Here is a 15179-nt window from a genome sequence, read left to right on the forward strand (position 1 = left end):
TCACTGAGAGTAATAAAAGTGTTAGTAATCCTACAGGGCAGTCACAGAGGAGGTCAACATGTGAAAAAATGAGAAACAAGTAGCATTAACACCATCCACTTTAAGAAAAGTACCCCATGGTATGTAACTTTTTACTATAGATTATACATAATCATATAGCTTCATGAATTTAAAGCATTTCTTATTTTTTGTCAGGTCATGTTGATGCAGCTCCTAAAAATATTGAATCTAATATACAGTCCCTATCAACTATATATTTGGTCAAATGTTGAAGGATTTAACTAATATAAGTGATAGTAATAGAAGTATTATCAAATCTATAGAGAGGTCAGAAAGGAGGTCAACATGTAAAAATAGTAGCAGAATTAATACATTAACACCATCGACTTCAAGAAAAATCCTCCATGGTATGTACCTCTTAATTACAGATTATAGATAATTATTTACATCCATTATTTCATGGTAGTTCTTATGTTCGTAAGGTTCTGGATATTAACCTCCTACCAATATAGATTTAGCAGATTATGATACACCTAATGTATGCATTTCTCCATTAGGGCGTTTGTCTTCCCAAATAAATAAATCAAGGAAAAGTCCATATTCAAAAGGTCATATTTTCGTATATTCATATTAAATTTTTAATATATTGCTTATTTTATAATTTTGTTTTAATAGACATATTTTTATTTTCAATACAAATGTACAGGCAATGGATCAAATTTGTCAGAAATCATTGACACTCCAAACAACGATTCTGTAAATACTAATCAAGCAGGCAATATCAATAAAGGAGTTACCTTGAATGTCTTTACTCAAAATACATCTCAATCGGTACTACCAACTATCATAGATCCAAGTGTCAACATCAGTACAAAACAACAAACAAGATTCGGTATACAATTTTAATTTTGATTTTTTTGGTTAATTTGGGTTAGGCCTGGGCATAAAAACCGTACCCGAATACCCAACCCGGAACCCGACCCGAAAACCGGGTTCGGGTTTACCTATAAAACCCTATTGGGTTCTATTTTCTAATACATGTGGGTTCGGGTTAGGATCGGGTAATACCCGGTACCCGTTTGGGTACCCATTAAATCCGAACATATAAACATATTTATAATATTTATCATTAATATAATGCAATTACCCCAAAATTATGATTATAATTTTGAATATTTCATTTAGTTTTATACCTAAATATCAAAAATAATCAAAATATCGAAAATATTTTGTTATGTAAGTCAAAATTTAACTAAATTTATTTAAATTTAATTATATTTTTTCGGGTACCCGGTAGTTCGGGTACTAATCGGGTTCTAAAATTTGTAACCCAAACCGACCCGAACCCGATAGTACCAAAACCGAACCGAACCCATATATCTAAAAATACCCAATGGGTTCTATTTTTCTAAACCCGTTTACCCGAACCCGAATCCAAACGGGTTACCCGAATGCCCAGCCCTAATTTGGGTACCTTTTCTATTCAAAATATTGCAAAAGTGTTTATTCTACTAACCTCCTACTTTTCAAACCAGGCACATTAAAGGTTTCTTCATCTTACCCTTCTGAGGATAACAATACTATCAGTAGGTTCAGAGATTTGGATAACACATCTGACCAAGAAGACAACTCAGAAAATGAGGATTTTGTTAGTGGTATGTATCTTATTCTCTCTACTAATTTATAGTCAATACTTATTCAACTCAATATATTCATAGAAAAAAATTTGTTTCTCAGATGATACAGAAGCTGAATATGAGCAACAAGTCTTTGACTGTACTAGTCAAGAAGATGAACCTGATGACACATCTGATTCTAATGATTCTGACTCTGATTCAGAAACGATTACACAAACAATTGAACATAGACACAAAGAAGCTAAAGGTCGTTATGAGTTCCTAACCCTTTTTGATGAGGCTTTTCAAAAGGTGTTTGGTCAACCTAAATCAACTGTCAAGAACAATATAAGTTCCACGGAGAAACAAAAGACGACGAACCCAAAAGACGGTATGTTTAACAAAATTGTTTTTACTATATCGGATAGTCAGTTTCGTCAAATTTAATTAACAGATTTTAACCAAATCCTGCTTATGATGATGACGGTGATCCTATCCACACATGTAAAGATTGTGGTGTTGTTTTCTGGTATGGTGAAAGATTAAATAGGAGGAAGAATACAAAAACACCAATATACAGTGGATGTTGCATGCATGGACAAATTCAACTACCATCGTGGAGAGAATCTCCACCTTTGTTGTTGTGGTTATTAACATCTAATGATGAATTAGCCAAACATTTCTGAGAAAATATCAGAGCTTATAACATGATATTCTCATTTACCTCTATAGGAGGTAAAGTGAATCGTTCAGTAAAGAAAGGTCGAGGACCCTCTATGTTTGCTCTGCAAGGCAAAAATTATCATCTAATGGGTTCTTTGAAACCCAAACCTGGCGACTATCCAAAGTTTCAACAGTAATATATTGTTGATACTGAAAATAAAGTTGCAAACCGAATGAATATAATGAGGTAATTATAAATCCTAAATTTTATTTCTGAAAATATTTTACAATTTATTCAATTTACAATATTTGATCTTATATTATCCTTCTTTTATCTACAGTAAAGATGACGAAAATCGATCGGAAAAGAGAAAGTTCAAAGAGGAAATAGTTGAAAAACTACAGAAGATGTTGAATGAGATTAATCCGTACGTACAACATTTTCGTTATGCAAGAGATAGGTTTTCTTTGGAAAAAGAAAAAGCCAATTTCCATATGCGAATCGTGTCTACACGTGAGAAAGATGGCACCAAATATAACTTGGCTACTGCTTCTGAAGTTGCCGCATTGATACCTGGAGATTTCAATGGTGAAATGAATAAGCGTGATATAGTTATTGAAATGCAGTCTGGTAAGTTGAAAAGAATTCATGAGTGTCATATCTCTTATCTTGCTCTGCAATATCCTCTTTTATTTCCACTCGGTGAAGATAGATACACATTGGGTTTAAAAAAGACAGCTAAAAAGGGATCAAAGAAGAAGAAGAGAAAGGATATAAGTATGAGGCAGTGGTACGCATATAGGCTACACGAAAGGAAAGATGAGAAACATATCTTATTCCGGTCTAAGCATTTATTTCAGCAGTTCTTGGTTGATACGTATACTATGATTGAGTCTAATCGTCTCCGGTACATAAAAAAAACCAGAAGAAATTAAGGAGTTCACAGATAGAGGAGGTTCAGCAAGCAGCGGATGATGGAGAAAATGATCTCACTAATCATGGTAACAGAGTTGTTATTCCACCTTCTTTCACCGGTGGACCAAGTTATATGAGGCAAAATTATTTGGATGCCATGTGTACATGTAAACATTTTGGGTTCCCAGACCTTTTTATAACCTTCACTTGCAACGCGAAGTGGCCAAAAATCACGAGATTTGTCAACCAGAGGAATTTAAAAGCTGATGATCGGCCTGACATCATTTGCAGGATTTTTAAGATTAAACTAGAAAAATTTATGGATGATTTAACTAAGAAGAATATATTGGGCAAAACAGTTTCAGGTAAATCTCTTCGACTAATAATTTTAATTTAATGCTTATAAAAATATGTTTCATTGTTTGTAAAAATATTTATAAACATAATCTATTTTGCAGCAATTTACCAGATTGAGTTTCAGAAAAGAGTTCTTCCTCGTGCTCATATTATTGTCTGGATGGATAAGAAACATAAATTTCCAACAGCCGATCATATCGACAAGATAATTTCTGCAGAAATCCTAGATAAAGAGAAAGATCCAGAACTCTACGAAGTTGTCAAAGAATGTATGATTCATGGTCCCTGTGGAAGTGCGAATATTAACTCTTCGTGTATGGTTGGAGGAAAATGTTCAAAGTTCTATCCTAAAGAATTTGTTAACACAACAAACTTAGACAGAGATGGATATCCAATTTACCGGAGGAGGGATGATGGCCGTTTTATAGAGAAGAATGGTTTCAAGTGCGACAATACATATGTCGTCCCATACAACAGAAAGCTTTCTCTAAAGTACCAAGCTCACATTAACGTGGAATGGTGTAACCAAATTGGATCGGTCAAGTAATTATTTAAGTATGTGCACAACGGCCAAGATCGTGTTACTGTGTCAGTTGAGGCCGGTGAGGAAGCGGATGAAACAGAGTATCCAACCGACGATGTCAATAGTAAAGAGACAAATAAAAAGGATGATGTTCAAGATTTCTTTGACTGCAGGTTTAACTATATTTCATTATAAAACATATAACTTCCGTTATAAGATGTTTATTTCGTGCTACAGACTCAATGATATGAATTTCTACAATTTGCAGATATGTTTCCGGATGTGAAGCATTCTGGAGGACGAATCAGTATCCTATACACTATAGAAGAACACCTGTTGTGAAACTTACATTCCATGAGGAAGGGAAGCAACCTATTTTCTACAAAGATGGCGACAAGCCAACAACCATATTAAATCGCCCAACTCTTGATCAGACGATGTTTACCGCTTGGTTTGAGTTGTGTCAAAGGGATGAGGAAGCCAAAAAGCTTACATATGAACAGATTCCAAATAAATACATCTATGATAAAAAGGAGAAAGAGTTTCGTCGGAGAGGTAAAACTGGTTTCTCTGTTGGGCGAATCAATTATGTGCCACATAATTTAGAAGATTCCTACCATCTTAGAATTCTCATCAACAGCAAAACATGGCCTACCTGTTTCAACGCATCAAAACTGTCAAAGGTGTTGTTTATAAAACCTACAAAGAGGCATGCTTTGCTCTAGGTTTGCTAAATGATGACAAAGAGTATATTGAAAGCATAAAGGAAGCTAATTTTTGGTGTTCATCAAAGTTTTGTCGTAGACTTTTTGTGATAATGCTTATATCTGAAAGTTTAACTTCTCCAAAAACTGTATGGGAAGAAACATGGAAAATCCTATCAGAAGATATTGAGAGAAAAGAGAAACAGAGGAGACAACGTCCAAGTATATTTTGTCTTATATAGCTTAATGTAATTATACTATATGTCAGCCATTAAATATTTGATAGCTTAATTAAATATCTCTAACGAAATGACTTTTATATATTCTTCATAGACTATTGTTTGTCAGAACTGGAGAAACAAAAATTGCTACTAAAAGAGTTACAGAAGCTATTGAAAAGAAATGGATGTTCACTGAAAAAGTATAACCTTATGCCACACATATCCCTTGAAGATGTAACATTGCCTAATCAGTTGATAATGGATGAACTCAACTACAACCATGAGGATTTAGCAAAGAAACATGAAGGTTGGAAAAAGATGCTAACAGAAGAACAAAAGAAGGTCTATGATGAGATAATGGAAGTTGTTATCAACGACAAAGGTGGTGTCTTTTTTTTATATGGATTTGGAGGAACAGGGAAAACTTTTTTGTGGAAAGTATTGTCTGCAGCAATAAGATCCAAAGGTCATATTGTTCTCAATACAGCATCTAGCGGTATTGCATCTCTACTGCTGGAAGGAGGAAGAACAGCTCACTCCATGTTTGCCCTTCCTTTAAATCCAAATGAAACTTCTACTTGCAACATGTCACGGAGCTCAGAACTTGGTGCGTTGGTTAAAGAAGCAAAGTTAATCATATGGGATGAAGCTCCAATGATGAGTAAATACTGCTTTGAGACATTAGACAGAAGCTTGAAAGATATTATGAGGAGTAAAGNGTGAGGAATAAAGAATACAAATTGTTTGGAGGAAAAGTTGTCCTTTTTGGAGGTGATTTCAGACAAATTCTTCCAGTTATTGTTGGAGCAGCAAGGGAAGCGATTGTCAATGCATAATTAAACTTTTCATACTTATGGAATCAGTGCAAGGTTTTAAGACTGACAAAGAACATGAGGTTGCTTCAAGACATTGGTAAACGTGCCCTGAAAGATAAGGTTTACTCACCAGATTTCCTTAATACCATTAAGGTTTCGGGTATACCTTATCATCAGCTTCGTTTGAAAATAGGTTGTCCAATTATGTTGATGAGAAATATTGATCTGCATTGTGGTTTAATGAATGGTACAAGACTGCAGATCACCCAAATGGCGGACCATATTTTACAAGCTTGGATTTTAACTGGTACGCGAGTTGGTAAGATAGTTCTCATACCTAGGATGTTGATATCACCATCGGATTCTAGGTTGTCTTTCAAAATGCGTAGAAGACAGTTCCCAGTCTCAGTTGCTTTCGCAATGACTATCAATAAGAGCCAAGGCCAATCTCTTGAAAAAGTTGGGATATACTTGCCTAGACCCGTTTCCTCACATGGTCAGTTATATGTAGCAATGTCAAGGGTTAAATCAAAGTCTGGATTGAAGATGTTGATAACAGATAGTGATGGAAAACCTTAAACGAAGACAACCAATGTTGTTTTTAAAGAAGTTTTCCAAAATCTCCATTAGGAAAATGAATGGTAATTACTTCATCACTATTTGGTAAGTAATAATTTTCTTGAATAATATCTATACTAATACCTTTGATGTTTATTCTATTGTGGTGCACAGGTTAAATAGAATAGATGGTTAAAGCGTTTAAGGAAGGAGTATGATTCCTCCATCAGTTTTTACATCATGTCTAATGTTAATATTTTAATTTTTTTCTTCTCTTACTGTTTACTTTGGATATTAAACATTCATAAACACAAATTATTCTAAGCATTGCTACATCACGGGATTAGTTTTTTATTTCCAATTATTTTCTTTGTTTATATATTGTTTCTTTGTATATTTGGGGTTATATAGTGTATAGATATGTATATTTGTGTTTATTTGTATATTTGGGACTATAGCTATCTCTGCAAGATGTCCATAGTCGAAGAAAAAAGAAAATAATCTGTCTGTAGGAAGAAAAATGAAAGCTAAAAAACAAAAATACTAAAAATAAATATAACCCCGTGTTGTAGCACGGGTGATTCCCTAGTATCTAGTTTATTATCAAGTCAATATCAAAAAATATTTTGAGAATCTTTTTTGATATATTAAAAATCGTATCCAAAAATGTTTATAATTTGAAGTCAAATCTTATTTGGTTAGAAATAGCTTTGAAATATTTTGAGAATCTTTATAATTTTTTGTTCAAGAAATGTTTTTAAAAAGAATTATAGATAAAAATAAAAAATAAACGTGAGGTCCCCTTTTCAATCTTTATCTGATTAGTTTTTCCCTGGGAAATTATGTGAGATCCATAATCTATATATACATTTTTGAAGTATATTTTGGGTTATACCCTTTTATTTTTACTTATTTAAATTGTTATTTTGCAATGTTGGTCTCTAAAAAATTTCAAAAAAACAATAACTAAAATATTGTGTAATCAAAACATATGTTCATTTCACCGGAATTTTAGCAAGACGCACGAATTAATTGCTTAAAATGAAGAGCATTAAATTTAAAAATAATCAGTTATTAAAGATAATATATTTTACATTATATGTAAATTAAAGACCAAGTCTACAAATAAGGTAAAATAAGTTCTAAGAGTTTCTCAATAACAGAAAGCATTCCAATAAAACAATGAAGATGTTTATTTTAAAATTAATATACTTCCTATTAATAAGGTAAGATAGATTTTGTTCTCCAATTGTAATTAGACGATTTGAAAATATGAATATTTTCTTAATGAATTTACAAGCACAATCGCATATACCCAGTATTGTTTCCATTTCAAAATTATTTGCAAAATCTTATAAACTTGCTCTACAATATTTTTTTGCAATTCTTAAATGAAAAATCCTACAATCACCTAAACACTATAAATTATCTTCATTCACATCACCTAAACTCACCAAACTCAACCAAATTTTCACTGAAACAAAAGCAAAGAAAGTTAACATGCTCTAATGGCCGATTCATTTGGAGCACATCCTAGCAAGATGAAATTTTTTTTCGGAGAAAAGGCGAACGCAAGTTCACCAACACCGTGAAATCTCTTGACTCATTCAGCCACGATCGGAGGAGATCAATTGTTATTTTGAAGAACCAAACCGAGCAATACACCTAACGCAAGCTAGACCATCGCCGTCTTCAAGCAATCAGGGGAAAGATCCTGTTTGCTTTCTGGCAATGAGCTAGCTTAAAGAGATGCGACTGATAAGATGAAGTTGCCGTTGTCAAGAGGACAAACTCAGTAAATCGCTGCCGATTTGGTCTTAGATGTAGCCTCCAACCCGAAGAAAACAGTACATATCAGCCGCCTATACTAAGGAAGACTGTAGGAGATGCCCCTGACGCCCACGAAATCACTATCAAGTCCTTTAGTGACCCATAAAAATTGAAAGTGATGATCAAGAAATAGAACATAATATCGAATGCCACTGATGCTTGGGATAGGAGAGGTCCAAACATTGGAGTGAACCAAATCAAAGACGTGAGAAACAGTTGAGTCTGATGATTGAAAAGGAAGTTTTATTGCTTTTCCCAATTGACAAGCCGTACAAGAGTTTGAAAGGCTGTCTTTATTACAACGAACAAAATTAGAAGAAATAATAGAGTGAAGGGTGGCATTATTGGTGTGTCCGAGATGTTTGTGTCAGACGTCTGGTGAAGCAAGAAGAGCAAATGATTGGGACGAAGAGAGATTTGGAGAAGCGGCGATGGGGTAGAGATCACTGGAGCTGTTGCTGAGGAGGAGGATTTGGCGTGTCTGGAGATCCTTCACAGAGAAACCAAAAGGATCAAACTCAACAGAACACCAATTGTCAGTCGTAAATTTACGAACAGACACAAGATTTTTGACAATTTGAGGGGTGACAAGAATTTGACTGAGTTTAAGGGGACGAGAACGAGTAGGAAGAAAGGAAGAACCAGATGAAGTAACAGGAATTGAAGAGCCATTCCCAACAATGACAGAGTGCGTGGTGTTAGGATTAAGAGAGGAGTGAATCATACCTGTCAAGGCAGCTAAATGAGCTGTCGCGCCAGTGTCCATGTACCAGTCTGCAGCGGAAGGATCAGCCAAAGTTATTGTGTTGAAGGCATGCACGAAGTCAGTCGTCAGCTGTGGTTCGGTGAGATTCGCCTGCGGAGGATGAGGGAAGGCAGGTCTGGAACCAAGGAGACCACGGCTCTGTGGTGGAAGAGACGACCATGGCATTGGTGGATTGGGCCACTACTGATATGGGCCGGGCCAGAAGTTAGAGGCCCAATTAGGGTAATGAGGTCAAAATGAGCTGTTGTGACGACCACAAGATCTGTTGTTGTGTTGGCGGCGAGAACCTCGGCTGTATGAAGGGTACTGAGAAGGGAAGCGAGATTATGGTCGAGCGGTGACGGTGAGAGCAGAGGGAGAGGAAGCATGGTCGTTGTTAGACGCCACTGGTTTCTGTAACTTCTTGAGACGAGATTCCTCCAACTCGAGCATGGACTTGGCCGTGGAGAAACTGGGAAACAGATCTTTGTGTTTGATGACATTGATGATATTGTCAAATTTGCCATTCAATCCATTGAGAAGATACATAACCAGGTTGCGATCAGAGACTGGGGCATCAACGTTCTTGAGACGATCGGAGAACAAATTTAGTTTTTGACAATATTCTTGAATTGATTGATCGCCGATTTCGAGGGTGCGAAGGTCGTTATCAATTTGAATCACCCGCGCCTCCTTGATGCGAAGCCAGATGTCCCGTGCGGAACCACCAGAGTTGAGGAGCCAAGGTTCCATAAAGCCACAGTTTGACCAAGCCGTCACGTTTCTGCCAAGCAGTATCGGTAGGACCAGTAGGAAGAGAGGTACAATCGATGTGTCCAGAAACATCGAAGGTGAGAAAGTGGGTGAGGAAAAGTTCACGCCACGCATCATAGTTGTGGTCATCGAGATCTAAAATAAGAGGGATGTGCGACTTGATGTTGGTGACACCAAAGGCGCGTTCAGTGTTGACCGGAGCAGCCATGAAAGGAGAAAGAAAAGAGAGCGAGGAAACAGAGAAGAGAAGAAGAAAGAAAGTAAGAGCAGAGAGGCTCTTATACCATGTAAGTGGGTGAATTCCCTTGAGGGATTATGTATTAACATTCAGCAATATATACAGAGATGTGTAGCGTAATTACAGGGATTGCACTTGATACACAAGGATCGTATCAATCAGATCAACCAGAATTAATTATACGATAATTCTAATATCTATCACTCTAGTGCCCCTGACGCCCACGAAATCACTTTCGTCGATATCTCCTCCTCCAAACCTAACTCCAACTGTCTTCCAAAGACATAAACACACAACAACATGCTAGTGTACAGATCAGAAACACTTGATTAAATCAGAAACCAACCATTAATTTCACAACTTATATATAGCACTACAAAGCTCTCTACCAAAATTCAGCCAAATCGGACTTCATTTAATCCTCCAAATGTCGCCCCGAAGTAGGCATCTTGGACCAGTTCGCGCTGTTCATCCACATGTATTAGTGTCAAGCGACACCACAATGGTGTCGAATGACACCAACCCAAAAATCACGAACGAAGTCTTCCTTCAAGCTCCTTCTCACCGCAAATCCCTAATTCGCTACAATCATCGGTTCTCTACTCAATCTATCACTAAAACAACACAACTTACCTGGATAACAGCAATGAGAAAGCCTCCTTGTCTCTCCCAATCCACCACCAAGCTCAAATCCTTCTCCTTACACATGAAGAGGATGAATCACCTTTCTCCTCCCTTCCAAGTGAGAGCACCACAACTCTCTCTCCTTCTCTCCTCCATAACCACCAAAACAGATCCATATGCTCCTCTTAACCCTCCTCAAGGCTCCCTTTACTCTTAGGATCAAACTCACAAACTCCCAAGAACACTCCCTCTTGTCTCTTTTCTCTCTAAAGCGACAATAAGCGTCTTCCCAAAACCCTCAAGTCGATTCCCACTTAAATACTCTGATTTAGGGCTTCCCACACCGAGTCAATTCCAATTTCAACGATTTAAAACAAACCGGTCGAACAGGAAATTATAGGTGTCGATCGACACTCCACCTTGTGTCGATCGACACCCACCCACAAATCACATTATTTGGTTCGCAGATGTTACAATTTTCCCCTCGACCTGAGGGTTTCAGGGACTAACACTTTTAGCCGCTACAGAGAAAAGTTAGAAAGAAAAGAGAGAAGAGAGAGTGTTATTGGGGGATTTTGGAGATTCAAGGCTTGTTTGGTGAGAGATCTGTCTCTGTGAAGTGGAGATCTTGTGCTAGGAACGAAGGCTAAGCTTTCTAGAGTGGTGGATTCGTCAGTTTTGGACAGAATCTTCCTGCAAAAGAGGTGAGTGTTTGACCATGGCTGATCTAAGCTTGAGATCTCTGTTTTTTTGGCTGTTTCTTTGTGTTTGTGGTGTTTTGCTTGTGTTGGTTGGTTGTTTTTGTGTTCCCATAGGTTCCTGAGGAGTTTGGATGAGTTTGGGACGGTTTGGAAGCGGATTGGAACAAAGGTTCGTCGTTCAGCTTCGTGCAGATCGTGTCTGTGAAGGCGGTGTCGATCGACACAAGTTAAGTGTCGGTCGACACCATGTTGGTAGAGTGTCGGTCGACACCAGTGACGTGTTGTCGACACTGACCTAGTATCGGTCGACACCAGACTTAACTGAGTTTTGGTTTCCTGGTTTGATGTGTTGTCTGTGTTTGGTTTGTTGACTTTAATAATAGAATCTCAGTGGCTTGTGTGTATAACCCAGTAGATGGGAGGATTGCCTCACTGAGTGTTTATTAAATACTCATGCATCTCAATTCGTGTTTGCGGTGCAGGTAAAGGCAAAGTGTGATCGTGGAATCAAGGCGATGAGGAGGAGGATGATCTAGGGTCTCATTTGTGTGATGTTGGTTATGTATGATTATGTGTTAGAACCTTGGTTAGAGTTATGTTAGGTTGTTGGATAGAATGGTTAGGAATGTTATTGTATTAATGATATATTGGTTTGGTATTATTTGTATGTTTCCGCTGTGTAAATTGGTTATTGCTGGTTTAATGATGTTTTGTGGTTTGGGTTAGTTTAATTAAGTAGTATGAGATGCTTTATTATATATTGTATTTATTATAAAAAAAACGGGGCGGGTTGTTTCAAAACCCCACCTTATCTAGTTACTGAGTCGCACAACCAAAAACAGGGCGGGTTGTTCAAGCTCCTTCTCGATTCTCTACTCAATCAATCACTTAAAGAACACAACTTACCTGGATAACAGCAATGAGAAAGCCTCCTTGTCTCTCCCAATCCACCACCAAGCTCAATTCCTTCTCCTTACACATGAAGAGGATGGATCTCCTTTCTCCTCCCTTCCAAGTGAGAGCACCACAACTCTCTCGCCTTCTCTCCTCCAGAACCACCAAAACAGATCCCTCTGCTCCTCTTAACGCTCCTCAAGGCTCCCTTTACACTTAGGATCAAACTCACAATCTCTCAAGAACACTCCCTCTTCTCTCTTTTCTCTCTAAAACGACAATAGGCGGCTTCCCTAAACCCTCAAGTCGATTTCCACTTAAATACTTCGATTTATTGCTTCCCAAACCGAGCCAATTCTAATTTTAACGATTTAAAATAAACTGATCGAACCAGAAATTATTGGTGTCGATCGACACTCTCCCTGGTGTCGGTCGACACCCACCCCCAAATCACATTATTTGGTTCGCGGATGTTACAATTATTTTCTCTCTATTTTATTTTGTATGATACATAAATTAATAGATGTATTTAGTCATCTAAATTATTTGAATTACTTGAGCAAAATAATACTAAAAGTTAATTAATAAAATACACATATTATACTTCAATTAAATCGTTTAATTATATATTTGGTCAACTGGGAAGAAATTTGCAACAATGAGAATATATTGTTGACTGGCTACTCAATCCCTAAAGACTTCTACCTTAACAAAAATTTATATTTTACCGTGACAAAAATATAATCTTAGAAATATTCTAATTTGACAAAACAACAAAAATATTTAAAACTAACAAAATAAATTATCTTGATAAAAATTTGAAAGGTCGAGGATCAAATAATTGGGCGGGAGTTGATATTGGTCCAATATAAGATAAGTTAAATATAAATGTTAATCTCTTTTGACATCTGTAATTACAACTATATTTATAAATTCATATAGCACATGTCAAATTTAAAAACACTAAAAATGTAATTCATTTATAATAATTATAAAAGTATAAATTTTAATACAAAAATAAAAAATCGTAAAAACTAGCATCATATATGTTCAAATAGAAATGTCCCATAATGATTTGTACTAAGTCTTAATTACAAGTATAAATATGTATAATATGTTCAATTTTTAACAAAAATAAACAAATACTTATATCTATTTCAAATTTAAGTAATTTATATTCAGTAATGATTTGTGTTAAGTCTTAAATTTATTAATGTATTTTATTCATATAATTATTTTACAAAATATGAGTTTTATTATAGTAAAAAAAATACACATACTTATAGTTCTCTCAAATTCAATCCACATACACGATATCATGAGATAAATTTTCTACATAATTTTAACTTGTTAAAAGAAATTTAAAATTTTGCAAATCATATTATAGGGTAGTTTACAATTTACATAAATATGATTATATAATCTTTTACGGGTTATCCACTAAAGCACACAATATTTTAGTCTGATAGAGGTGTTATGCCAATCATAACACGTACCAAACATAAAAAGTGTAATCCAACTAAAATTATCAAATCTAAATATTAATTAACAAATTAAAAAAAAACATACATTTGTTCTTATAATTATAAAGAAATTGTATTGTGGTGTACTGCAGGAAAATCTAGTAACTTTCAAAATCGAAAGAGTATGTTGGCTAATATTGTACTTCATAAAGCTAATAATCTTTTTGTTTGCTTTGTAAATAATCACAGGTTGATAAAAATGCACTTCACTGTATCATACTTTTAACATGAACAATTCAAAGATAATAAAATACTATGCACAATCATTAAACCTTTCTGCTATCTTTCCTTTGTATTTTAAATAAACATTATAACTGAGAATGAGAGTTAACCAAAAACATCCTCTATTAAAACCATAATAGCCATTAAAAAGAGGCTTATATCGTCCCACAAAAAATATAGATTAAATGAGAAGTTTAAAACCAACACATATCAACTTGTATTTTAAATCAAGGTTCTTCACTCTTCTGTCGTCTTCTTGATAGCCTTTTGTTTAGGAGCATGCAAATTAAAATCAAGAGACCTTATAATAGATTAATTAGAGATATGAATAAGTCAAACTTTTAGTTTAGATGCTTAAATTGTTGCGACATGAGTCAGACATGACCATGAGACAATGCTTTTGGATCTTGGATTTGTTGTAGCTATAAACAAAAATAAATCAGCACAGACTATATAAGAAACAACACTAAGACAATAATTAAGCTTTTGTATGTTTATCGCTTTTGGTTTTGGTGTTGTTAGGAGCTACGGTGAAAGAGAACTATTTATAATGTCAATGCTTACAAATTAGGTTCGTGAGCAAGTAGAAATCTCACAATTCCGGGAGGTGTGAGTAAATTTTTTTAGAAGTTTTTAATTTTTTTTTGGTAGAAATTTTTTGTTATAAGTTTATGGAATACGCTAGTATAAAATTAAGGTTTTGCCATATTTATAAGTAAATAAGATATTATTGCTTCTGTTACGGAGGAAACAAAATTTGAAAGGGAAGCTCTGAAATCAATTAGTATAAATCGTATTTAGTGTTAGCATATTTTTGTGTCTATTTTTAAAAAATAACTGAATTTTGTTTTACTTGATTGCATAAGAATCAAGTAAACTCGTAATCAAGGGAAGGGAATATAGGAAGAACACCTGACATTTTAAAACTAAACCCCATGTTTTCAGTGAATAAGTAGCTACGAAGCCAAATAAGGATATCAAATATCCATTGATAATTGTCGGATTATTGATCAGACGCGCAGAGCTCTATCGGATTAACGGATAAACGCGTGGATCCCGCGGGTCGGATAATCGATTCCAACTTTTTTTTATCACGAAATTACCCATTTCAATTTTAATTAATGTTTTTTTTTGCATAATTGAGTGACAATTTAAGTAATAAAATCAAAAATTTTGGACATTCTCCCATTTGTACTTCTCTTTTAATAAGAAGATTATCACTAAATTACCCCTTCCAATTTCAATTAATCTTTTT

The sequence above is a fragment of the Camelina sativa genome, chromosome 6 (genome assembly GCF_000633955.1).
Source record: "Camelina sativa cultivar DH55 chromosome 6, Cs, whole genome shotgun sequence".
Classification (NCBI taxonomy): Eukaryota; Viridiplantae; Streptophyta; class Magnoliopsida; order Brassicales; family Brassicaceae; genus Camelina; species Camelina sativa.